General features: G+C 47.9%; 1 protein-coding gene and 1 long non-coding RNA gene across 16 annotated transcripts in view; both read left to right on the top strand.

The window, feature by feature from the left end:
• ripor3 (RIPOR family member 3) overlaps positions 1-26,134 on the top strand; it is a 120,792-nt gene that overhangs the window by 54,958 nt on the left and 39,700 nt on the right. The window lies entirely within an intron of this gene.
• Positions 18,522-24,449, top strand: LOC133162616 (uncharacterized). Its single transcript, XR_009716250.1, has 2 exons — positions 18,522-21,132; positions 21,496-24,449. It is a non-coding gene; the product is annotated as an uncharacterized LOC133162616 (long non-coding RNA).

The raw sequence follows: 26,134 nt of genomic DNA on the forward strand, positions 1-26,134 counted from the left end.
CATACAGACAGTAAAAGTACAGGACGCTACGCAGAACGGGGAAGCAAGTTCAGGATCCTGACTGCCTGGAGTATGAAGCTGTTTGAGAGTCTGGTGGTGCGCGAGCGCAGGCTTCTGTACCTCTTCCCAGAGGGCAGAAGCTCGAACAAAGAGTGAGCGGGGTGACTCACATCACTCACAATCGTGGTCGCCTTGCGGGTGAGATGGGAGGTGTAAATGTCCTTCAAGGAGGGGAGCGAAGCACCAATAATCTTACCAGCCGTGTTCACTATGCGCGGCAGGGCCTTCAGGTTCAAGTCAGTGCAGCCGCCGTTACACGGACTCGCGAACATTTGATGTCAGATGTCTGTACTTTCTACACTTGTTACTCTTTTCAGCCTGCGCGGATGCCAGGGCCAGACTGGGAGATTCTTTCAGGCCAGGAGTTGGTTATGTAACCAGGCCACTCTGGCCTTACCCACACTTAAATGCATGGGCACAAGCAAAACGCATTTGTGCGCACACACATGCACAGAATCATTCTTTGGGTTTTGTTGTGAGTAGTACCGGGAAAAACAAATCAAAAACTGGCAATATTTCCACTTTTGCATAGGAAACAGAGATATTTCAGTATTAATTTAGCCAGGGCCAGTTACAAAGTTTAGAAGAATGTGCAAGTAAGAAAGTGTCAGGAAGCAAAGGCAGGGCAACCAAGTGCAGCACAATCCTTTATTGCCAAAGGGGAAATGGAACGCCGGACCTGCGGTCGGACTGGCGTGGCAGAGCACATTGCGTAGGAGTAGTCGGAGGCAGGCAGGCAGTCGAAGGACGAGCACGTTGTCAGGACCGGCGGCGAGCTGAAGCGTGGCCGAAGGGCGAGCAAGTTGTCAGGACAGGCGGCGAGCAGAAGCGTGGTCGAAGGGCGAGCAAGTTGTCAGGACAGGCGGCGAGCAGAAGCGTGGTCGAAGATCACGGAAGCAGGTGGCTACAAAGATCGGTCCGGGGAAAAAAGGCAGGAGTATCACAGGCAGGGTAAGCAGACGAACTGACAACCACTGGCAGAACACAGAGAGGTTAAGTAGGGTACCTAACGAGCTGTAGCAGGTGCTGGCAATTCACTGAGTAGGGCTTGGCTGGAAGTCAGGTGACGCGGAGGCGTGACAAGAAAGACTAACAGATGACTCTTGTTGGATTTTGTCCACAATTTAGGGAGCGCGCTATCTGCGCCAAAAGCCATTGCCAATCACCTGTTATCCAATTTACTCACTGCGTGCTCGTTTGATTTCTTCAGATTTAGGAAAATGCTAAGACACTGAAGCAGAAATTAGACTTACACAGGTTGGTTGAGTTCAATCACAATTCTTGTTAAGAAAGCTCTGTTTTCAGGAAAGTACAATACAGCGCTGGGCCCTTCAAGAGCAGAAAGTCTCCATTCAGAAAAGGCAACGTTCAAGGTTCTTTGGTCAGATTATATCCAGTTGCACATGCCGGTGTGGGCCGAGTTTGATGGGTGATGAGTCTTTGCGGTGGGGCAAGATCGCAGTAGAGTTTGATTCCATAGGAGTGGGTGCTGGTTATGGGCGATTCGGTGTGTGTGTGGGGGCTGCCGTCTTCCATCCTGTCTTTCGGCCTTGGTCTTTGGCCGAGTCCTTGGCTGTCTCCCTCTGGCACCTGCCGGTTTTATCTCCAAGTGACATTCCTGTAAACATTCTGCTCCATTCTTACACTGTCACACCTCATCCATTTGTCATTCTTTCAATTTTGTCATTTTGTACGGAATTATGTGAGCTTTTGGCTGTGACCTCAATTTATTAATGTTCCCTGACTATGCAAAGTTTGTTCTTTTGATACTCCATGTCTTTGCTTACATCATTACATTCTTAGTTTAATCATGCTTCCAACCGTATCTTTTCTTTGTTAGGCAAAATATTTCCCTCTGTGCAGAGCGTTCAGTAGTAATCGAAAAGCTGGCGTCTTGCATTTAGGCGACATATGACGTTTAGTCAAAACACAAGATATAATCAAGTACTGTCAACGGTCAAGACGACTCTGGCCGTGTCCATGATTTAGAGAAAAAACATCAGGCATGCATTACACAGTTCCTTAATGGTCATTAAGCTATTTGGGCAATATATCAAAAAACATTTGTTATGTCACAGTGCTCAGAAATATATATCAAATCATAAAGTTATAAAAACCTTTGTCATTACCACCTATTAAAAATGTCTATGTCTTCTTTATTGATTTGTTGTGTAGGTATAATTATATGCTTAAAATATTTCTTTTATTGCTTTAATATGTGAATATACTTTTCTGCTTATGTACTTTATTCAAGCATATCTGTTTTTGTAGCTAGGCAGGACTTTTTGTATTCCGACCCCAACTAGAACTAAAGGGGCAGCCTTATTACATGGCAGCGGCACATATACACACACAACACATGCAAACTGCCATGCATACACGCTCGGGCACACACAACTTTTTAACGCACGCGTGTGTTGGGAGAGGGGTGGATTGCTGAATAAATCCGTAACTTTTCTGCATTTGGCCGCGTCCTCCTCCAGCGCCTTTCTTTTTTTGTCCCTCTCCGCACCGCCTTTCCTCCTCTTTTTACCACATTCAAAGTCCATTATCCTCACTTGCACTGCTCGCTAGCTTCAGCAGCCGGCACCTTGCATAGTACTTTCAAACCTCGGTTTTCGACCACAATCTGTTTCAGAACGCGGCTCGAGAAGTGAATCGGTCGAATTACGATTCTATTTTTCCCATAACAAATAATGGGAAAAAAATTAATCCGTTCCAAGACACAAAAGAACGCCTTTTTTAAACATTTTTTCATTTGCGCATTTTTGTCCGATCGCGCAACTGCAGCGCACCGCCGAACGCCCAACTGTACCGCGCCGCCGACCGCGCAACTGCACCGTGCTGGTCGCATTATTGTGACAGAGCCGTCGCTGAAATTTAGAAAATATTTTTAAAGTCCTGATGTACTTTCCAAAATTTAAGTGGACTTCAGTGCGCAGGGAGCTTAATTTGGTCCGATCGCGCAACCGCGTCGGGCGATCACTGTCCCATTGCTTTAAGAGTGTCTTTGTGTTTTAGGATGGCTTTACTGCTCCCACTTGCTTTCTTTGGAGGCATGATTAGGGGTTAATACTGTGGTGAATTCTCTTCGATGGTCAGCTGGTCTTCCAAACAAAATGGTGAAAAAGTGGCTGGCTTGGGGAAGGAAAACTTCAGTCACACACGGCTGATTGGGGAAAGATTTTATTCAACCGATGTCAGAGAGAAGTGTCTCGCGCCCTAGCCAAGATGTCGAGTCCCTTTGTCTACTCTCGCCCTAAAACTTATACTCTTGCGCTTCCCTCCACGCGGGAGCGCGCACATGTTGGGTGACCTATGATCCCGCACCCCGCCTCCTTAACTCCACACGGTGCGTATCTTAGCAGTTGTTAATGGGAACCAGATGTGTCTGGCGCCAATGAGTCTACCTTCCTGGACCAAGCCCCAAACAATCCCACACGAACCTGAGCCGAACATGACCCGGTAACACTTAGGCTTACTAGTGAGATATCCATTGCATGATACCAGAATAAAAATACACAACATTCCCCCCTGACGGGGCACAACAAGTGCCCCGGCAACAATTCGACAAGAAAGACATCGGTACATCCAAAAACCTTCCCCCAACCATTTTATGGTTTTCATCTACAATTTGGACCTATTTGTCTCATCCTAAATCATGCTCAGGGCATGCTACTTCTTTTCTGCCCAAATTAATATTTCTAAAAAGGTGCATATTTTTTGGGTCCTTAGGTGTCCCTAAGTACGAATATGCCGCGCTTTTTTGGTTATGACGTCGCGTATATGAAATATGCGGCATCTATATATAGACTATGTGCTGATACGTGCACAAAAATCGGAGCATTCTGACGATTTGCAAGTGTAGCGTCATGTAATTTATTTGAATGTTCAGAGATAGTTGTGTTTTACACGTAACAGCTGTCTGCTGTCTTGGAGCGTCTATATATAGACGAAAGGCTGAAACGGGTTTTAAGGGTACATTAACTAGGAATGCTCAACATAATTTAATATCAAATTCCTCCCTGACAGCAATCTGAGGCCTCTCAGGAACCACATTTGACCAAGATCGAATACCCCAACCACATTAACTGATTGACGCCGTCCGCACACCCCCCTTCGGTAATATATCACCAACGCCATCAATTTGGAGAGGAAAAGTTTGCTGTGGCCCGTTAGAAGCCCCAAAAAGCTGCCGGACCGGCGTCGAAAAAACCTCGCCAATCTAATGACAAGGAAAAAGAGGGAGGCCCATTCTACACCCCCAGAGACGCCTCTCACCTGGCAAGAGCCAGGTGAAGGGAGGTCCGGCACACACCACATTCCACAAAGCGTAGCACGAGCCCCACAAACAGCAACAAACAGAACCACGCCCCCCGAATACAAATCGGTCAAAATGCAATGTCGTATGGTAAACATGCCACGGGGTAAACAAATTAGGTCACATAACAAAGTAAATAACATAACACAAAAAAAACCCGAGGTAACTGTCAGGCACAGAGCAGGGAGAGGACTCTAACGCAGAGTTGGAGAGTTCACGGGCTTTATTGTCTCTGCGGATGACCGCTCCAAACAAAAGGCGCCTCACAAGGAGGGAAAAGGTGACAACAAAAGGTGCCTCAACACGAGGAAAAAGGGGATAAACAAAAGCGCCTCTACTTGAGGGAAAAACGGGCCGGGAACAGCAAACAAAAGGCGCCTCACGAGGAGGGAAAAAACAAGGCAAGAACGCACGGGCAAGGCTCGGGAAATAGCTGGGGCTATGGAGTCGCTGGTGGTCATGGCAAACAAGACGCACTGGCACTAGGCGATGGGAAGACGCGGACTAAATAGACATACGGAGGAGGGCAGACACAGGTGCAGACAATCAGGCGGGTGACACAGGTGCACGTAGTTATCCTAACGGGGATGTCAAGTGGGCGGGAGTGCAGAGGAAGTGCAAAGGTCGTATACAAAATAAAACAGGAAGTGATAACAGGACAAAACAAACGATCTACAAAACCCCGACATCATGACATAACCCCCCCCTCTAGGGCCGGATCCCAGACGGACCAGGAGCATTGGGGTGAGCAGCGTAGAAGGCCTCCAGCAGGCCGGGATCCAGGATATAGCTGCGTGGCACCCATTGCCTCTCTTCTGGCCCATAACCCTCCCAGTCTACCAGGTATTGCCAGCCCCTACCCCTCCTGCGCACGTCCAGTAACTCCTTGACCGTGTACGCAGGCCCACCCCCCACAGTTCGCGGAGGCGGAGGTGGGTCGGGAGCCGGTACCATTCTACTTTCCCTGACCGGCTTGATCTTCCCCACGTGGAAGGTGGGATGCACGGCGAGGGACCGGGGCAGGCGAAGTCGTACAGCGGCTGGGTTCACGACCTTCGAGATGGGGAATGGCCCCACGAAACGGGGGGCCAACTTTCTGGAGCCCACCTGGAGGGGAAGGTCCCGGGCGGACAGCCAGACCCGTTGGCCCCGCTGGTAGGCGGGCGCCGGCCGTCGTTTCCGGTCGGCCATTCTCTTGACTCGGTCTCCCTGGCGGACCAGCGTGGCTCGTGCGGCCGCCCAGATGCGGCGACATCTCCTCACCACGGCGCGTGCCGAGGTCACCGACACCTCTGGCTCGTTGTCAGGGAAGACCGGGGGCTGATAGCCGAAAACACACATGAACGGGGACATTCCAGTAGCCGTGGTTGGAAGGGAGTTGTGGGCGTATTCTACCCATGTCAAGTTCTTACTCCACGTGGAGGGGTTCTGGGTTACAAGGCAGCGGAGGCCTGTTTCTAGTTGTTGATTTATGCGTTCGGCCTGGCCGTTTGCCTCCGGGTGGTAGCCTGACCTGAGACTCACGGTGGCCCCTATGAGCTTACAAAATTCCTTCCAGAACCTGGACACGAACTGGGGACCCCTATCAGAGACAACGTCCCGTGGGAACCCGTGTATTCTAAAAACCTGGTCCATGAGGACTTCGGCCGTTCGTTTGGCTGAGGGCAACTTGGGCAAGGCAATGAAGTGGGCCATCTTAGAAAATCGGTCCACTACTGTGAGTATAGTTGTTTTCCCTTTAGATTCGGGAAGTCCCGTGACAAAGTCCACAGAGATGTCGGCCCAGGGGCGTGAGGGAATGGGGAGAGGTTGCAGCAGGCCTACCCGGGCGCCGGGGGTGTTCTTGTTGCGTGCACAAACAGAGCAGGCTGCGACGTACTCCCTGACGTCGGCCCCCATGGAGGGCCACCAGAATCGCTGCTGTACCACGTACAGGGTTCGTTGCACGCCGGGATGGCAGGCGAGCCGGGAGGTGTGCCCCCAGTGGATGACTTGGGGACGCAGCGTGGGCGGCACAAAAAGTCGATTCGTTGGGCAGCCCTCAGGGGGTGGTGCGTCGCCGTTGGCCTGCTTTACTTGCTCCTCAATGGGCCAGGTCACGGCCCCCACCACACAGTGGGGGTGAAGAATGGGTTCGGGCTCCTTGGTCTCCGGGTCTGGGCTGTAGACGCGTGATAGTGCATCGGGTTTGGCATTCTTGGCACCCGGTCTGTAGGACAGGGTGAAATTGAAACGGTTGAAAAAAAGCGACCAACGTGCCTGGCGTGAGTTCAGCCGTTTTGCATTTTTGATGTACTGCAGGTTCTTATGATCCGTCCACACTAGGAAGGGTTGTTGGGCTCCCTCCAGCCAGTGTCTCCACTCCTCCAGCGCCTGCTTCACCGCCAACAGCTCTCGATCACCTACGTCATAGTTTTGTTCGGCGGGGGTCATCCGTCGGGACAGGTAGGCGCACGGGTGAAGCTTGTTGTCCTCTGGTGATCTTTGGGACAGGACGGCGCCGATTCCTCGACTGGAGGCGTCTACCTCCACCACGAACTGGCGAGAGGGGTCGGGTAGTGTGAGGATCGGGGCGGTGCTGAATCGCCTCTTTAGGTCCTGGAAGGCGGCCTCTGCCTCCGTCGTCCAACAGAAGGGGGTCGTTGGAGAAGTCAGAGCGTGCAGCGGGGCCGCTGTGGCGCTGAAGCCTCGGATGAACCGTCTGTAGAAGTTAGCAAAGCCCAGAAACTGCTGCACTTTCTTACGGTTATCGGGTCTGGGCCATTGGGTCACGGCACTTACTTTGGCGGGGTCCATTTGTACTTTACCGGGTGTTATGATGAAGCCAAGGAAGGATATGGTGTCGACGTGGAACTCGCTCTTCTCCGCCTTCACGTACAGGTGATGGTCCAGGAGGCGTTGCAGGACCGACTCAACATGGTGTTCATGGGTCTCCGTATCAGGTGAATAAATTAAAATGTCATCCAGGTAGACATAAACAAAATGATCTATAAAGTCTCCCAGAACATCATTAATCATTGCTTGGAACACGGCAGGGGCATTGGTGAGCCCAAATGGCATCACCAGGTACTCGAAGTGTCCTCGGGGGGTGTTGAACCCCATCTTCCATTCATCTCCCTCCCTGATGCGCACGAGGTGGTAAGCATTACGCAAGTCGAGTTTGGTAAAAATCTGGGCTTGCTGCAACTGATCGAAGACCGTCGCCATGAGTGGAAGGGGGTATCGATTTTTTATAGTGATCTGGTTGAGGGGGCTATAGTCTATGCAGGGGCGTAGGGTACCGTCCTTTTTGCCCACAAAGAAAAACCCGGCCCCTGCAGGGGAGGACGAGGGTCTGATCAATCCTGCCTTGAGCGATGTGTCTAGGTATTCATTCAGGGCTTGTTTTTCGGGTTCTGAAAGGGAATAAAGCCTCCCCTTGGGTATTGTAGCTCCAGGCAGGAGCTCTATAGCGCAATCGTATGGACGGTGGGGCGGTAGCGAGCTGGCTTTAGCTTTGCTAAAGACCTCCGCGAGGTGGTGGTAACATGCGGGTACCCCTAACAGGTCCGGGGTTTCGGGGTCTGAACTAGGGTCGGGGATAAGGTTGATCGGGGAATTAGGGGTAAGACAAGACCCTTGGCAACAGGATCCCCATTCCCTTATCTCACCTGACCCCCAGTCCACGACGGAGTTGTGCCGCGATAGCCACGGGTACCCGAGGATGATCGGGTTCATGGGAGAGGTAACCACATGTAGCCTGATCTTTTCATGATGATTCCTGAAGGACAGAGAGAGGGTTTCAGTGATTTGAGATATGTCAAAGAGCGCTTGCCCATTGAGTGCCTTGGCTAGGGGTTCGGTTCTTATTCCTAACCGCCGGGCGAAAGCCCAGTCGATCAAGCTCTCGTCTGCCCCGGAGTCAATTAACACTCCTAGTTGGGTGCTTTTCCCGGAACATGTAAGGGTACCGATGGGTAGGCTTCGACCCTTCTGCTGGCTACCGGAGAAGGCGCTTACCTTCATAGTCCTTTTCTCGGGGCAGGAGACGGCAAGATGTCCCAGAGCGCCGCAGTAGTAGCATCGACCTTCCCGGTATCGGCGCTGCTTCTCTTCGGCGCTCAACTTGGCTCGGCCGAGCTGCATGGGTTCAGCCCCGGGCGGCAGCAGCGCCGTGCTCGACCCTTGGCGGTGTGTCTCGAGGTGCGGTGATGCCAACCTGGCCACGGGGGGGAAGACGGTCGCGCTCCGGCTTGTGCGCTGCTTCTTCCGGTCCTGCAGGCGATTGTCTGTGCGGATTGCCAGGGCGATGAGCGCGTCGAGGTCAGCGGGGAGGTCGAGGGGAACGAGTTGGTCCTGGATGGTTCCCGAAAGACCTTTGAGGAAGATATCGTACAGGGCCGTCTGGTTCCACCCGCATTCCGCGGCCAGAGTGCGGAAGCGGATCGCATAGTCGCTGACTGACTCTCGACCCTGGGACAGCTGGCAGAGCTCGCGCGCCTTTTCACGGTCCGAGGAAACTGGATCGAATACCATGCGCAGAGCCTCGACGAACGCAGAGAGAGAGTGGCACGTGGGGGAATCCCGGGCCCATTCTGCCGTTGCCCATGCCCGGGCTCTTCCGGTCAAGTACGAGAGCATGTAGGCCACCCGGGAGCGTTCGGTGGGGAAATCGCCTGGGGGCCGCTCAAATTGCATCTGACACTCCGTGACAAAGGCTTTGCTGCCCCCAGGTTCTCCAGCGTACCGTTCTGGGGGAGCCAGCCTGACACCCATTGCCATGAGCGCGGGAGCCTGCCGATCGATCGGGGGGGACACTGGAGGGCTGGGGGTCGCTGTTGGTCCAGCGGTCAGCAGCGTGACAATGTCCTGCATCTGCTGGCTCAGTGATCCCACCTGGGCCGCCACCGCCGCTCTGAAGTCTTCTTGGGTTCTCCGGATTTCGTGGACATCTACTCCCAGGGCATCGACCTGCTGCTGGTGTTGGGCTAGCGTCGATGCCTGGGAGCGCACCGCGGAGGCCAGCCGTTCTGACTCTGCCGAGTCCATGTCTGGCCAGTGCGTACTGTCAGGCACAGAGCAGGGAGAGGACTCGAACGCAGAGTTGGAGAGTTCACGGGCTTTATTGTCTGCGGATGACCGCTCCAAACAAAAGGCGCCTCACAAGGAGGGAAAAGGTGACAACAAAAGGTGCCTCAACACGAGGAAAAAGGGGATAAACAAAAGCGCCTCTACTTGAGGGAAAAAAACGGGCCGGGAACAGCAAACAAAAGGCGCCTCACGAGGAGGGAAAAAACAAGGCAAGAACGCACGGGCAAGGCTCGGGATATAGCTGGGGCTATGGAGTCGCTGGTGGTCATGGCAAACAAGACGCACTGGCACTAGGCCAGGGGTGGGCAAACTTTTTGACTCGCGGGCCGAACTGGGTTCTAAATTTGGACCGGAGGGCCGAACCAGGAGCAGATGGACGTAGGCTTTGTGTGAAGTCATATAAGCGACCTGTAAAAGTCATTGCATAAAAGATTTTGGCCTTTAGTAGGTAGTAAAGCATGGATATTCCAAACAAGTTCTTTGAAAACAAATGCATTTATTAACAGCATTAAAAAAAAATATATAATAATTCACTAAAAAACTGCTATCAGTGATTCTCATAAAATACGACACTGTTATTATGAATAACAGTCTCCATCACTTCAGTGCCTGCAGGTCAGATTAATGAAAGATGTTTATCTTGTGAGATCACATCAAACGGCAAACATTCTGACCAAATATATCATCTTGAAGAATCGGTGAAAGCATACATCCAAATAAAGTAATCAAAACAGCAACACGGTGAGGGGTATCTGAAAATCAGAGCAGAATTTTAACTCGCAAACACCTGGTAACAGAGGTGAGGAAACGGGAAACACTTCCTTAAAGTAAGCCTTAAGAACTTTACAGGTTAAGATTAGTCGCAAACAGGTGGTGCATCAATGTCCTTGAGCATCCTGCATTGTTTGAAAATGAGAATGGTCGCTAGTTTCAATCCCTGCTATGTGTACAAATCATATTCAAATTGCATTTTTTTACAATAAACTTGAGAGCCTCCCGTTCATTTTCAGTGGGAACGGTGTTGTTGGTCTCCCTTTTTTGCTAGTGCGTCATAGTCTGGAGTAAAATTTGTTGTGGCAATTCTTAGGAGAGATCCGAGGTGTTGGTCCGTTTACCTCGATCTGTGACGGGTTGATGTTGACGTTCATGTGGCTGAACGTCACGTCACGTACGTCGAGCCAAATTGGCCACTCTCTTTTAAACGCTCGGCACTGTGTCCACCTTGCTTTTCCTTGGGCGACTCATTTTAATGAAAGGATTCCAGGGGAAGGTTTGTGGGTGGCTTTAGCGCAAAACTGCATCTGAAAGCTCAGCGCGCGAATTACAAGAATGCTGTTGTCAAAGCCCACGCTCTAAATTCGGGACTGATACGAATAGAGCGAGAGTGCGCCATGTTCGTACTACTGAGTACGTACACGCATTTGTGAGTGTGCACCGAGCTTCCGGTAGTAAATGCGCAGGCGAGCGCTTCGCCATCTACTGGGGAAACGCAGTCATTGCAGGCAAAATGACCAACAAAAAAAAAAGTTTAATACAATTTGTTCAGGGTTGGCGGGCCGGATTAAACGGTCCCGTGGGCCGGATGTGGCCCGCGGGCCGTAGTTTGCCCACCACTGCACTAGGCGATGGGAAGACGCGGACTAAATAGACATACGGAGGAGGGCGGACACAGGTGCAGACAATCAGGCGGGTGACACAGGTGCACGTAGTTATCCTAACGGGGATGTCAAGTGGGCGGGAGTGCAGAGGAAGTGTAAAGGTCGTATACAAAATAAAACAGGAAGTGATAACAGGACAAAACAAACGATCTACAAAACCCCGACATCATGACAGTAACAGTGACGTATATAAAAACGAATCATCAAAGCATGCAAGAAAATTAAACCCCTTGTTGCGCTGCTCGCCCCTTGCATGTACAAGCGCGTGCAGACGTGAAATCCAGTCCACTGAGCCGTCAGTGGGGAGTACCACTAGACGGCACTGTCCGTTCAATGTCCTCCTGTTGCTTATGGCTGTTGAATCCCGTGCAAGGTCCCGGTCAGCAGCCAGGCAACCTATGACAAGCTAAAGCTACTGTCTGTATCAAGTGACGTTAACAGTGCAAACATGTGAAGTCATAATGGCAAAGGCAGCAGCCCAGGCCGGACGTCCTTCCGGCCCCGTTGGCCACCGCTGGCGGGGCAACACAACCCAATAGCTCCTGTGCTCCTCTCAAATAATTATTTTGCGATGATGGGGCAACGAGAAAAAAGCTGTGTCAATCGTCTCATCGAAATCTCATCAGAACGCTCGAGGGCTCCCGACACCTACCCCTCTTTTCCAGAGGCCCACGCGGTCCTTGAAACAAACAAACAAACAAGCAAGCAAACAAAAAAACTAGCACTCCAGGACTTCAATCTTTCCCCTCATTTCTCGTTGTGCCGACAGCGTTGCTAAATCCCCCCAGTCACAATGTAACTTTTACCTGTTCCTGGTAGCCTTTCCTGCCCCAGATGTCACTGTCTCAATCACACTGTCATCTTTCTGAAGTCCCGTCAGTCATGTCACTTCAACTGCTCTTTTTCCCGTCCAAATACTATTTTTCACCCCCAAATTCCTTCTTCGGTTTAAAGATGCGTAGTATTCTCAAACCGGTACCCCTCACAACACTGTAGTTTCTTAGATCTGTACATTTATGTATCCGTGGCATATGTTCGAGCCACCTCACTGTTCAAATCAGTCATCATTCTGAAACAACGCTCATGTAATCTTTCCAAAACAGTACAACCAATCAAATCCTTTCATTATTCGTTATGCAAACTAATCGTCCTAAAATGTATAATTAAACATTTGCCCTATAATAGCAGCTTTAAGGCAGTCACGCTGTTAGGGTGGTGCTCACTCTAACTTATTTTGCAAGAACCACACTGGAGTCAAGTTAGTCGTTTTAGGCACCTGCAGGCGGAGAGTTCACTCGTCGCTGTGCTTACAGCGATGGTCGAATGAAGTCATACTCAGGCCTCGTCAGGTGCTTATTTATTGAGGGAAACAGAGTGGGGTTTAAAGTGGGGGTTTGGGAATACACAGGTTGGGCTGGAGACGCACCCCTGCTGATCAAGGCATAGCAGGGGGCCTTTTACGACTTTCTGTAAACAAAGCAACTTTGATTGCTTCCTCTGCGTCTAGTCAATCAGTGGTAAACTATTTTTGTCTAGACAGGACAAACTAATTAGATTATTACAGGTTACATTCCAACATAATCATACGATGAAGATATTCTGCAAACCCTAACATATCCCTCCTGTTTTATCATATGATTATGTCAAACCCGAACAATCAAACATAAGTAGGAAAATGAAATCAATGAAATGAAAGCAATAACTTCCAGTGAGGTTTTTCCCTCAATACTCCAGTCCAAAGTATGTGCAACTTAAAAACCTGCGGCCAGATTAAGTGCAGGAAAAGAGTTACACGGTCCCTCTGCCTTAGGCGACCAGACTGTTATCAATAAAAAAAGAAAAAGAAAAACACAGAAACGGTACATCATCGAATCCATCACTTGCAAGGCATTTTCGATGGTCAAATCATCAAGTTTCCGTAAAATAATGCCGAGTCAAACAGCATCTACGCAATCCACGTTTTGCACCGCATCATAGTTATCACATCCGTCATCTCTAAGAAGCTGTATATGTACTTGTGCCACGGTAGAAGACACAAACCTTGTCACAGCAGACTTCAAACACGGGATAACACAGGTCGTAAACAAGCACAACAATACCAGCACAGCAAGCACAGGAGCCAAAAGCTTCAACAGCAACTGCCACCAAGCGCCAGAGAACAGCCATGAAAAGAAATCCCATTGACGTGGGATTTTGTCCTCCGACATGGCCTGCTGTAAATTCCTCAGTGAGTTCATGGCTTCCTTGATGTGCGTGTCGTTATCTCCTGGAATGTATGTGCAACAGGAAGTCCCGATGATGTGGCACACACCACCTTGTGCTGCCGTTAACAAGTCCAGAACCATCCTGTTTTGCAAGACCATTAGTCTAATAGCCTGGATCTCTCTATTTTGTCCATCATCGACTTGCAGTGAGAGGTTCACAAAGGATTGAAAACGATAGTTCAGTGTCTCGATGAAGAGAGATTGTTTTCCAACTCCGATCCAAGGAAAAAGCGCATGAACAACTTTGTTTCCGACAGGCCATATTTTATGGTCGTCCGGAACATTCGCACCCCAGACAGGGTCATGGTGGTCAAAGGTTGTAATCGCCCTGCGTCGACGTCCAGTAGAGTTGTGTGCTGTCGTCAGCTGACGATGTTGTATCCTGTAGGTGTGGTCTGTCACCCACACTGGTGCACACACTCCTGTCCAGTTGGCGGGCAGCATCGGATAAACCTTGTGACCACAAAGCCACCAGCCATTCCGTATGAAGTACGTTCCGTTTGATGGTGCAGCCATGTTGGTCGGAGAGCCCTCACCACCTGAAATGGCTCTCTTATCCTGACACTCGGTGGCGATGTCCAGAGCTCCCATCCAGTTCCCTCCTGGAGAGCAGTCACTGTCAATGGATTTGTGGGTCTCGCTTCCTTGGATGTAACACGTATAGTTCACTCCAGGTGGCCGCTCCGTGTAGGCCACCTGCGGCAATGTTCGTCCTTTAACAGTCACATTGAGATTTGTCCAGAAAAGCTGATCACAGGTACCTTCTGCAAGTCCAGGGCGGGAAGGGTCGGCATCACTGACTGTGACAGCATGGTGTTGATATCCAACTCCTCCCATGGATGCCATGCATTTCGCTTCAGTGACATTCATTGCTCTGGCCTCCAAGTAAACTTGTGTAGAGGAAGGAGGAAGTTTGGAACACACATAGCAACCCTCCTGTGTGTGCGACCTCACAGTGAATTTGACGTAGCGGTACCAAGTGTTGGTTTCGTATGGGTTTCTGGGGTCCCATGACCAGTCCTCAAAGTTCTCATCGTGTGACCATCGTCTTCCACGGTCAACATTGTCACTTGGTCTGTTCAGTTGAGTCCATAGACCATAGCACGCTCCAACCACAACGCAGCAGAGGATCCACCTGGCATATGGAGCCCCGTTGCTACTTGGATGACAGGGACTCCGAGGCATACCCTCGCCTAGCGGAGTGGGTGTTGTTGTTCTCTTCACCAACATTGAGACGTCTAACCCTAAACGATGAGGCTAGTTTGAAATCAGGCTTCCCAACCACTCCGAATTAGGGGTTCAGCACTCCTTGTAGCTTGCAGTGGCTGAGGTGAATCCAGCTGGGCCGTTCAGCGATCTTTACTGCAGTGGGGGTAGTCAGCAAGGCTTGGAATGGTCCCTCCCACCGTGGGCTGGCCCAGTTCTTTCTTTTGATGACTTTGATGTAGACCCAGTCTCCTGGCTTGATGGTGTTGTCGACCTGTGAGGATGACAGAGCAGGCGGCAGTAAATTTGCATTTGACACCTCTGTCAGTCTGAGCGTTCTGACCATGAAATCTGCCAAAGACTGTTCTTCATCTGCCTTTTGTAAATCTGCATGGAACACAGGTAGTCTATATGGCCTCCCGTGGATGATTTCAAAAGGTGTTAGCCCTTCTGAAGTGGGAGTAATTCTCATATAGAGCTTCACTAAGTCTAGGCACTCTGGCCAAGGTCTGCCTGTTGTTTCCATGCATTTTTTCAACCTGCTTTTGATAGTATAATTTGCTCGTTCAACCAGGCCAGCGGTGGAAGGGTGATAAGCGCAGTGGTTTTTTAACGTTATCCCAAGGTGTACAGCCATGTTCTGTACCACTTAGTTCACAAAATGTGGACCATTGTCACTGTAAATGGTTTGAGGAATGCCATGAGTCGGTATGACGGCTTTGCAAATGGCTTTTGCCACTGTTAAGGCATCTGCATGTTTAGATGGAACTATTTCCACCCATTTGGAAAATGCATCAATCATCACTAGGCAGTATTTGTGAGGTCCACTTTGCGTGAGCTCAATAAAATCCACGTGCATGATTTGAAATGGGTAAGACGGTTTTGGAAATGAGCCTCTCTTAGGTCTCATGTTTCCTTGTGGATTATGTTTTACACAAACGGGACATGCTTTACAAAAAATTTTTAAGTAAACATCCAAACCAAAGGTAGTGAATTGTTGATGTATGATGGACCTCATCCCCCCTGTCGACACATGGCACGGCCCATGTGTCGCAATCGCTGCTGCCTTAAAAAGTGATTTAGGTCAAACAGGTTTGTCATTAATGCGGAGGATATTATCTGTATCCGCTATTGCACCTTTTGTTGTCCACATTCGTTTTTCCACCATTGGAGCATTGCCCTGCATATCTGTCAGTATAGTCTTATCTATGAGTTGCGTGTCCTCTGAATCTATTTAAAAAAATTCATGGCCATGTTTCCCTGCCGCTGCTTCTTTAGCAATTCTATCTGCTAATCTGTTTCCATTCGAGGCTTCATCTGTGCCTGTGGTGTGAGCAGCACATTTACACACAGCTAGTTTAGCAGGTAAATGAATGGCCTGTAACAAGTCTTTTAACAAGGAGGCATGGGTAACCGGCTTACCAGTTGATGTTGTCATCCCCCTGCGCTCCCATTGTTTTGCAAAATAGAACAGAGTAGAAAACGCATACTGACTGTCTGTGTATACAGTGACTTCCTTATCTTCCGCCAATTCACAAGCTCTTGTCAGTGCAATCAGCTCAGCAGCCTGCGCTGACCTGTTGTATGGAAGCTTCTCTGCTTCAACAATTTGGTCTGGCAATCTCACAATTGCATACCCACTTTGATTGTTCCCTCTAGGATCCTTTGAACATGACCCATCCACTAACCACTTTTCCCCTTTGTCAAGTGGTGTGTCAATTAAATCCTGTCTGGGCAGCTGTAGATGTTCTGTAGCATCCAAACAGTTATGTGGTGTACCATCCCCCGGCAACGGAATCAACGTTGCTGGGTTAAGGACTGTGCACCTCTTTATCACAATGTGTGGTTGGGACAGAAGCGTAGCAGTGTAGGATAGGTGTCTGGCAGGTGACAAAAAGTCCATCTTGCTTTGCAGTAGCAACACATCTACAGCATGTGGAACTAGCAGCTCCATTTTGTGAAAGAGCACCACATCTGCAGATTGTCTCACTGCAAGCGCTGCCGCGCATACTGCTTGGACACAGTCTGGCAAGGATAGAGCCACTGGATCCAATTTTTTTGAATAAAATGCAATTGGTCGTAGTTTGCTGCCATGACTCTGCAGCAACACTGAGGTCATAAAACCATTCCTGCAGTCTGCTGTTTGTACAAAGGTTTTATTGTAGTCTGGTAAGATAAGAGATGTGGTCTCCATCAGAGCCTGTTTCAGCACTACAAAAGCATCGTCTGCTTCTGGAGTCCACATTATTTTTTCTGTCATTGCCATGGGGACTCCATGCGCAATATCTAACAGCGGTTGCGTCTTTTCCGCATAATGTGGGATCCATGCTCTGCAGTAATTGCAGAGCCCCAAAAATGACATAATTTGTTTCTTCGTCTCCGGTTTTGGTGCATCTGCAATGATTTGCTTTCTGGTTTTCTGTATCTGTCTTCCCAAAGCTGTCAACGTGTGACCTAAATAGTTCACTTCCTGTCTGACCCGTTGGAGTTTGTTCTTGTTTACCTTGTTCCCTGTTTTGCAGAGATAGTGTAACAATGCTAAGGAGTCTTCCCTGCAAGCAGCTTCAGTTTCAGAGGCCACCAGGAGATCATCTACATAAACTAGAAGTTGGCTTTTGTTTGACATCTGAAAATCAGCCAAACAGGCCATGATAGCTTGCATAAAAATAGTTGGACTATCAGCAAAGCCCTGTGGCAATCTGGTGTACGTATAACTTTGCCCTTTAAAGGTGAACGCAAACCAGAACTGTGAGTCTGGGTGAATTGGCCCCGAGAAAAATGCATTGCTAAGATCAATTACCGTGAAAAACTTCTGGGTAGGTTTCAAAGTGTTCAGAAGTGTGTGTGGGTCAGGCACATTAGGTGCTCTTGTCTGTACTGCATCATTCACTGCTCGTAAATCTTGTATCATTCGCCAATCGATTTTATTGGCCTTTCGAACTGGAAAAATAGGGGTGTTGCAAGGAGAATCCGAGCACTTCCTAATGATTCCCCCTGACAAAAGATCATTTATAACAGGGGCAATCCCGTTTATTGCCTCCTGTTTTAAAGGATATTGCTTAACTCTCGGACGCCACTCCGATCTCGGTTTGATCTGCACTGGCGGAATGGATGTTAACTGTCCTACCGTTTTTTTCCGTGTATAGTGCGCCCCCATGTATAGTACGCACCCCTAAAAATTGCATGCTGATGCTGGAAAAAAGCTTGTACCCATGTATAATACGCACCCAATTTTTATGATTTTTTTTAAAAAAAAAATTTAATTTTTTTTTTTTTTTTTTTTTAAGTCCCTATGATCGTCACACACGCAGGGAGGCAATGGGTCCCATTTTTATAGTCTTTCGTATGGTCTTAACTAGGCTGGATGTAATTTTTTTTGTTGGCGTTGATTTCTCCGACTGCCCGTAAACGCACCACCGCGCTCCGTGCGCATGGAGCGTGTTTGAAGTGAACAGCAGAGACGAAAGGAACAAGGCAAAGTGTTGTGAAATAAAATATACCTGTAATACGGATTTAGGTAGAGAACTGAACTCTCGCTCTTTATATAGCTGACGTGTCTTGCTCATCCGTTCTGCGCATCTGTAATGGCGGCCTCCGTATGATATCCGTTTTGCGTGTGTGCGAGAGCGAGAGAGAGCGAGAGAGAGAGCGCGCGAGAGAACGCTCAACCGTAGCGCGCCGCCGACCGCCCAACTGCACCGGGCTGGTCGATTATTGTGACAGAGCCGTCGCTGAAATTTAGAAGATATTTTTAAAGTCCTGATGTACTTTCTAAAATTTAAGTGGACCTCAGTGCACACTGCGCAGGGAGCTTAATTTGGTGCGGTCGCGCAACCGCAGCGCGCCGGGCGCTCACTGTCGCATTGCTTAAAGAACGCCTTTGTGTTTTAGGATGAACAGCAGAGACCAAAGGAACAAGGCAAAGTGTTGTGAATTAAAATATTACCTGTAATACGCATTTTGTTATTTGCTGATTGAAACTGCTAATTAAACTGTGAATTGAAACTAATAGGAAGAAAACAACTCTCGCTCTTTATATAGCTGACGTGTCTTGCGCATCCGTTCTGTGCATTTTATTTCACAACACTTTGCCTTTCTTCTCTGCTGTTCACTTCAAACACGCTCCATGCGACCGCAATGCTCTCGTATCAGACGCTTGCTCGATCACCTGCTCGTTTGCTGTCCCGTGCGCGCACGAAGCGCGGTGGTGCGTTTACGGGCAGTCGGAGAAATCAACGGCAACAAAAAAAATTACATCCAGCCTAGTTAAGACCATACCAAAGACTATAAAAATGGGACCCATTGCCTCCCTGCGTGTGTGACGATCATTGGGACTTAAAAAAAAAAAAAAAAAAAAATTTAAAAAAAAAATTTTTTTTTTTTTTTTGTACCCATGTATAATGCGCACCCCAGATTTTAGGACAATAAATTAGTTAAATTTTGCGCACTATACACGGAAAAAAACGGTACATCAGATGGCCCCTTTGTCCACAGCTTGTCAGGAAGCCCAGCCAATTCCTCCTCCTCCTTTTCATTCAAACAACTGTTAACTAGTCAGGGACGCGCATACGCTCCTGCCCTACCAACACCTACTTCACACACAGTTCGCTTCCACATGTCACAACTGGTACTGTAGCTCCACCCATCAACTTTATCCTCATAATCAGTGACAGAATCAGCAAGTTTAATCCGGCAACCCACATCTGCCCATGTTATACTGTGAGGTTTAAACAATGGAATGTGGGGTACAGCCGACAACTTGTATTTGTCATCCTGAGGAGCGGGTAGAAGCACAGCAGCAGCTGCAAATGACCTGCGATCAGTGTACAGAGCAGTGATTGTTAAAGTTACTTCTGTGTCACTGAGAAAACTTTCAATATAGTCATCTTGTGGATCAGTGAGGATGTTCATGGTGACATGTAAGTCATCACAAGTCATTTCCGATTCAGGTCGTGTCAATTGTTTTCGGGCTTCACTCAGCAAATTGCCTGGTAGCTTGAGATTCTGTTCAGCAGAGACGTCATAAGAACAGAAAATCCGCTCACCTGCTTGTGCAGCATATGAGTCCACATCTCTCACTCTACATGCTCGCATGCCATCCTTTACTGGAATTATTGCAATTCCCAATCTAGTCATCAGATCTCGTCCCAGAAGGTTTATGGGACATTTTGGGGATAGCACAATCGAGACTGAAGCTATGACTCCCGTTTCATCATCTCTCACTACAACTGGATTGGAGATACTCTCCCTGTGTACCTGCCCATCAGCAGATTTTACCCAAATAGTATTTTGGGAGGCCTTTAGATTTGGGACTTTAGTTTTTATTACGGTCTTACACGCTCCGGTATCACACAAAAACGCTACTTCACTTCCTCCAATGTTTAAGGTAACATATGGTTTTTCTTTTAATGCATTCAAAATGTCCCATGCTGCATGGACATCTACTATCTCTTCCTCCGTAGGAGGACAAGAGATCACAGGGGGGCAATCTAGTCATGCTGAGAATTTGGCTCTTCCTCTGCCCCTTCCTCCACCCTTTGATTGGTGTCGTTTTGCCTGACGACACTCTCTTGCGAAGTGTCCTCGCCTCCCACAGTTCCAACAGGTCTCTGAATCTGGTGGGGGTTTTGAATTATGTGGAGGCCTGCGACCCTGTTGGCCTCTACCTCTTCCTCTGGCCTGCTGGGACCCATGAAAGAAGACTGTTGTATCTTCATCTAGGTCAGTGCTTCTCAATTATTTTCTGTTACGCCCCCCCCTAGCAAGAAGAAAACTTTTCGCGCCCCCCCCTCCCCACCGTGACTATCCTAACTTGTCTTGTAAATCGTAAAATGTTGCACTGTCGCAAACGTCACAGAAGTAACAATGAGAGCACCACTGCCCCCTGCTGGGAAGATGCGCAATTACACTTTATTCTAGTACTGCAAAAAAAAAGCCTGTTCCCCAGGGTCACACGCGCCCCCCCAGGTATAGCACGGCGCCCCCCAAGGGGGGCGCGCCCCACTATTTGAGAAGCACTGATCTAGGTGAACATCATCATCATCGTCTAGATCAGGGGTGGGCAAACTACGGCCCGCGGGCCACATCCGGCCCACGGGACCGTTTAATCCGGCCCGCCGACCCTGAACAAATTGTATTATTAAACTTTTTTTTTTTTTTGGTCATTTTGCCTGCAATGACTGCGTTTCCCCAGTAGATGGCGAAGCGCTCGCCTGCGCATTCACTACCGGAAGCCGTGTCAGAAAGCTTGGCGCACACTCACAAGTGCGTGTACGTACTCAGTAGTACGGACATGGCGCACTCTCGCTCTATTCGTATCAGTCCCGAATTTAGATCGTGGGCTGTGACATCTGCATTCTTGTAATTCGCGCGCTGAGCTTTCAGATGCAGTTTTGCGCTAAAGCCGCCCACAAACCTTCCCCTGGAATCCTTCCATTAAAATGAGTCGCCCAAGGAAAAGCAGTGCCGAGCGTTTAAAAGAGAGTGGCCAATTTGGCTCGACGTACGCGACGTGACGTTCAGCCACATCAACATCAACCCATCACAGATCGAGGTAAACGGACCAACACCTCGGATCTCTCCTAAGAATTGCCACAACAAATTTTACTCCAGACTATGACGCACTAGCAAAAAAGGGAGACCAACAACACTGTTCCCACTGAAAATGAACGGGAGGCTCTCAAGTTTATTGTAAAAAAATGCATTTTGAATATGATTTGTACACATAGCAGGGATTGAAACTAGCGACCATTCTCATTTTCAAACAATGCAGGATGCTCAAGGACATTGATGCACCACCTATTTGCGACTAATCTTAACCTGTAAAGTTCTTAAGGCTTACTTTAAGGAAGTGTTTCCCGTTTCCTCACCTCTGTTACCAAGTGTTTGTGAGTTAAAACTCTGCTCTGATTTTCAGATACCCCTCACCGTGTTGCTGTTTTGATGACTTTATTTGGATGTATGCTTTCACCGATTCTTCAAGATGATATATTTGGTCAGAATGTTTGCCGTTTGATGTGATCTCATAAGATAAACATCTTTCATTAATCTGACCTGCAGGCACTGAAGTGATGGAGACTGTTATTCATAATAACAGTGTCGAATTTTATGAGAATCAGCAGTTTTTTAGTGAATTATTATTAAAAAAAATTTAATGCTGTTAATAAATGCATTTGTTTTCAAAAAACTTGTTTGGAATATCCATGCTTTACTACCTACTAAAGGCCAAAATCTTTTATGCAATGACCTTTACAGGTCGCTTATATGACTTCACACAAAGCCTACGTCCATCTGCTCCTGGTTCGGCCCTCCGGTCCAAATTTAGAACCCAGTCCGGCCCGCGAGTCAAAAAGTTTGCCCACCCCTGGTCTAGATGAAATACATCAGAACTTTTGCCTCTTTTGATCACTTTTTCAGCATGGCTGGCCCATTGCATAGTTGTTGTCACACTTGCAAAATCTACTTCCACCAAATGTTTCCTCACCCAGTTGCCGATTTCAGGGCGGAAATTCGTAAGGAGCGCATTCTTAAGCTGTTGCTGATAAGCACTCTCAGCTGCATCATTGAATGGGATGCCACTATGCACCCTGAAGTCTTTTTCAAATCTTAAGCGAAAATCATCAGTATCTTCCCCAGGCTTCTGTTTAATTCCTGCCAAATGACCATAATTCGCTCGTCTTCGAAATATAGTTCTCACTCTTTGCACAAGATCATTCCATTGTGCTGCATACTCCCCTACCAATTGATTTCCCTCACCGGGATAGGGATTATTGATTGATATGATTATTTCTACCTGTATAATGACCTCTAACCTTTGCCCAGTCTTTTCCCAAAGAAGACATAGCAGCTTCTCCTGCCTCATGTCCGTTTCAGTCTATAAGAATGTATGATTCCAGCCATGTCTTCTGCCCATTTATCTGGGTCTTCAGCAACAGGGGTAACCCCTTCAACTGCTTTTCTTGCCTCTTCCAAAGTCCATGGCCGAAAAACATACGTATGTGGAGGTTGGCCTTCCCCTACAATAGGGTTTGGCACCTGTATCATTGGGCACTAGGGGTGTAACGATACATTGATACACATCGATTAATCGATATAATGCTCTACGATTTATTGGCATCGATGCTAAAGGTAAACATCGATTTATATCGCCGTGTTTGACCTCGGACATTAGACGCGACTTTATTTTGAAATCCAGTTCATTGTTGCTTGCTTCCTCTTTCTGGGAGCAGTGCGCTCGGCGTTGTTGTGTTGTGAGCAGAGCACGCAGGTGAAAGGGGAGGCGACAACTAGTACGCGGCTCCTGTGCTGGTGCTCTGGCTAGTGTCCAAAAAGACGAGGAAATTTGCTCCCCTTTAGGCTTCAAGTCATTCGTTTGGAAGCACTTTGGATTCCAAAGAAAAGATGGCTCAACGGACAAGACACGTGCAGTTTGTAAATCCTGCCATGCGGTGATCAAATATTCAGGGAGCACAAATCTCGCCGCACATTTAAAGAAAAAACACGACATCAAAGTTCAGTGTTAAAGTAAGCAATTTGTATACTACAATACTCTTGTCATTTCCTAAATAAAGAGTTTGCAGTACCTTGTTGATTTTGCGTATGAATTGTTATAAATCATGATATTGTTCTATATTTTTATTTAAAAAAAAAAAAAAATCGATCGTAGAGCATTATATCGCGATATATCGTGAATGAATCGCAGCAGGCTTTAAGATATCGGCAAATATCGTATCGCAGTTCTTTATATCGATATTATATCGTATCGTGAAAAAACCCGCGATTTACACCCCTATTGGGCACACATCATCATTGTCCAAATTTTGGGAAAACCTAGCAGCAGTGGTCAAACTTCTTGTTTGTACAGGACTTCTAGCAATGTGACCCTGACTTTTTCTTCTGTTATATGGGGGAGGGTGCAGGTCTGTTAAACCTGGATACAAGTTTTGCATACGAGCGGAAGATCTCTCTTGCTCCGCTTGAGCTGCATTTCCAGCTGCGGCTGGAGCCGTGGCCGGGACAGTGCGCCTGCGCACTGTGGCCTCATTGTCTTCCGGCCTGACAAACATAGACGCAGCCTCATCACTTCTCAACTTTCTATCTTTTGTCTTTTGGATTTGTTCTCTTCTCTCTTGTGAAGCACTCAACCACATTCTAGCACAAATCAATTCTTTCTCTTTACTTTTCTTTTTCAGTCCCTTTGACTTCCTATTCACACTCTCCTCCAAAACATCAACCACTATCTTCCAGACTTCCACTTTCAACTTTGCTTCTACTCCATACTTTTTCTTCCACTTTGGCATGTATTGCATACAATTACGAAATTTACTCGCCATGTACTTCTCATCTCCTTCAAGAGCTAGGGATTTACCGGTGTTGTTCCCCATCTTAATTTGGTATTTTAAGTTTATACAATTTTTTTATTTCTTTTTTTTTTTTATTTGAGGATCCTCAATGCAGGTTTAAATTGACCTCTCACCAAATTCTCTCTGCAGTCAATTTATCCTACCAGTCGCACTCTCTCAACCACACAAACACCAACGCTTTTTATTTCTAAGCCTATCCAGGATGGGTGTAAAACCCTCCAACACAGCTTGGAAGAACGGACAAAAAAAAAAAGAATCTACGCCCTTCTTCAATTAAGAAAACGAAGCTCTGTTCCTTTTCTTAGCCCGTTCCTTCCTCTGGGACTTGAACCCAAGCCGTCTCCCGCGCTTTTTATTTCTAGGCCTATCCAAGATGGGTGTAAAACCCTCCAACACAGCTTGGAAGAACGGACAAAAAAAGAATCTACGCCCTTCTTCAATTAAGAAAAAGAAGCTCTGTTCTTTTTCTTAGCCCGTTCCTTCCGCTGGGACTTGAACCCAAGCTGTTCTTTGGCCGGAAAAACGTACAAAGAAAAATCTACACTCTTCTTTGATTACCAAAAAAGAAGCTCCGTGTTTCTTAGCACGTTCCTTCCACTGGGACTCTAACCCAAGCCAGATCCCTCAGCTTGGAAAAACAGACAAAGAAGAATCTACGCACTCTTTCGATGAACGAAAAAGAAGCTCTGCTTTTCTTAGCCTGTTTCTTCCCCTGGGACTTGAACCCAAGCTGTCTCCCGTGCACCTTTTACGCGTTTCACAACAACACAATTATTAACTTACTTGACTCCTGGTTCGATGCACTGCCAGGTTCCCGTCAATCCACCTCTGTCAGACGAAGGCAGACCTAAGATGCTGGCCCAGCGAAGAATTTCCTTCCCAGGTCTTTCTTTACCAGGTCCTCCTAATGGACGCTGGCCCGTCGACGGTGTACAGCGTGTTGTCCTCCGTCAGCCAGATGGCGGGTATGAGGGTCCCGGGTTTCGGCACCAAAATGTTAGGGTGGTGCTCACTCTAACTTATTTTGCAAGAACCACACTGGAGTCAAGTTAGTCGTTTTAGGCACCTGCAGGCGGAGAGTTCACTCGTCGCTGTGCTTACAGCGATGGTCGAATGAAGTCTGACTCAGGCCTCGTCAGGTGCTTATTTATTGAGAGAAACAGAGTGGGGTTTAAAGTGGGGGTTTGGGAATACACAGGTTGGGCTGGAGACGCACCCCTGCTGATCAAGGCATAGCAGGGGGCCTTTTACGACTTTCTGTAAACAAAGCAACTTTGATTGCTTCCTCTGCGTCTAGTCAATCAGTGGTAAACTAATTTTGTCTAGACAGGACAAACTAATTAAATGATTACAGGTTACATTCCAACATAATCATACGATGAAGATATTCTGCAAACCCTAACACACGCGTTCAGAAATTTCCCCATTCCTTGTTTCTGGCCCCGTCTTCCTCCGATATTCAATGACCTTCCAAACTTTCGTTGTGTATTGTGCCACTGTCCATTCCCTAATCACTGTATGATGTGTCCTTCGTGTTTTGTCAGTGAAAAACCTTAAACCTTATTGTCACTAAATTGTTACCACGCTTCGCATCCATTCCAGGTTGTTGTTTCCCGTTAACTCCCTTTCTTTCAAGATGCTTCTTCTGCTCCTTCCATCACTGCTAGTTGAATTCTGGCATGTCCTTTTAAAGCTTAAAAACAAGTGAATTTGGAAAAAAACTTTGTATATCACAATTACAAATTGCAACCTACTCACCCATTTCTGTTTTATCACTCCCCCTTTTGACACATTCACCCAATGTGTCATTACGTATCAAAAGGAACCTGCAAAGTGTACCCCTCATCACCACACTCATTGTAGCCAGGCCCGCGGAACCTCTAGCTCCCATCTGGGCCCCGGGACTGTTACCCCAAGTCCTTGAAACTTGACTGCCCACCACACACTCGGCAACACAAACAAACATCATCGCACTGCTGTCAGTGAGCTTATAGCTCTGCTGACAGCGGACATTTGTACACACAAAAACAGACATCAAGTATCAAAATAAAAACAGTCATAAAATGAATCCTGGCGCCCGCGGATCCTGTCCTGACAACCATGTCATCAACAAGTTCATCATAAAAACCAAAAGGGCAAGGGTTAACATATTCTTGCAAATCCAAAGTTCCACGAACACAATTGACAACCTGC

Source organism: Syngnathus typhle, linkage group LG11 (genome assembly GCF_033458585.1).
Source record: "Syngnathus typhle isolate RoL2023-S1 ecotype Sweden linkage group LG11, RoL_Styp_1.0, whole genome shotgun sequence".
Taxonomy (NCBI): domain Eukaryota; kingdom Metazoa; phylum Chordata; class Actinopteri; order Syngnathiformes; family Syngnathidae; genus Syngnathus; species Syngnathus typhle.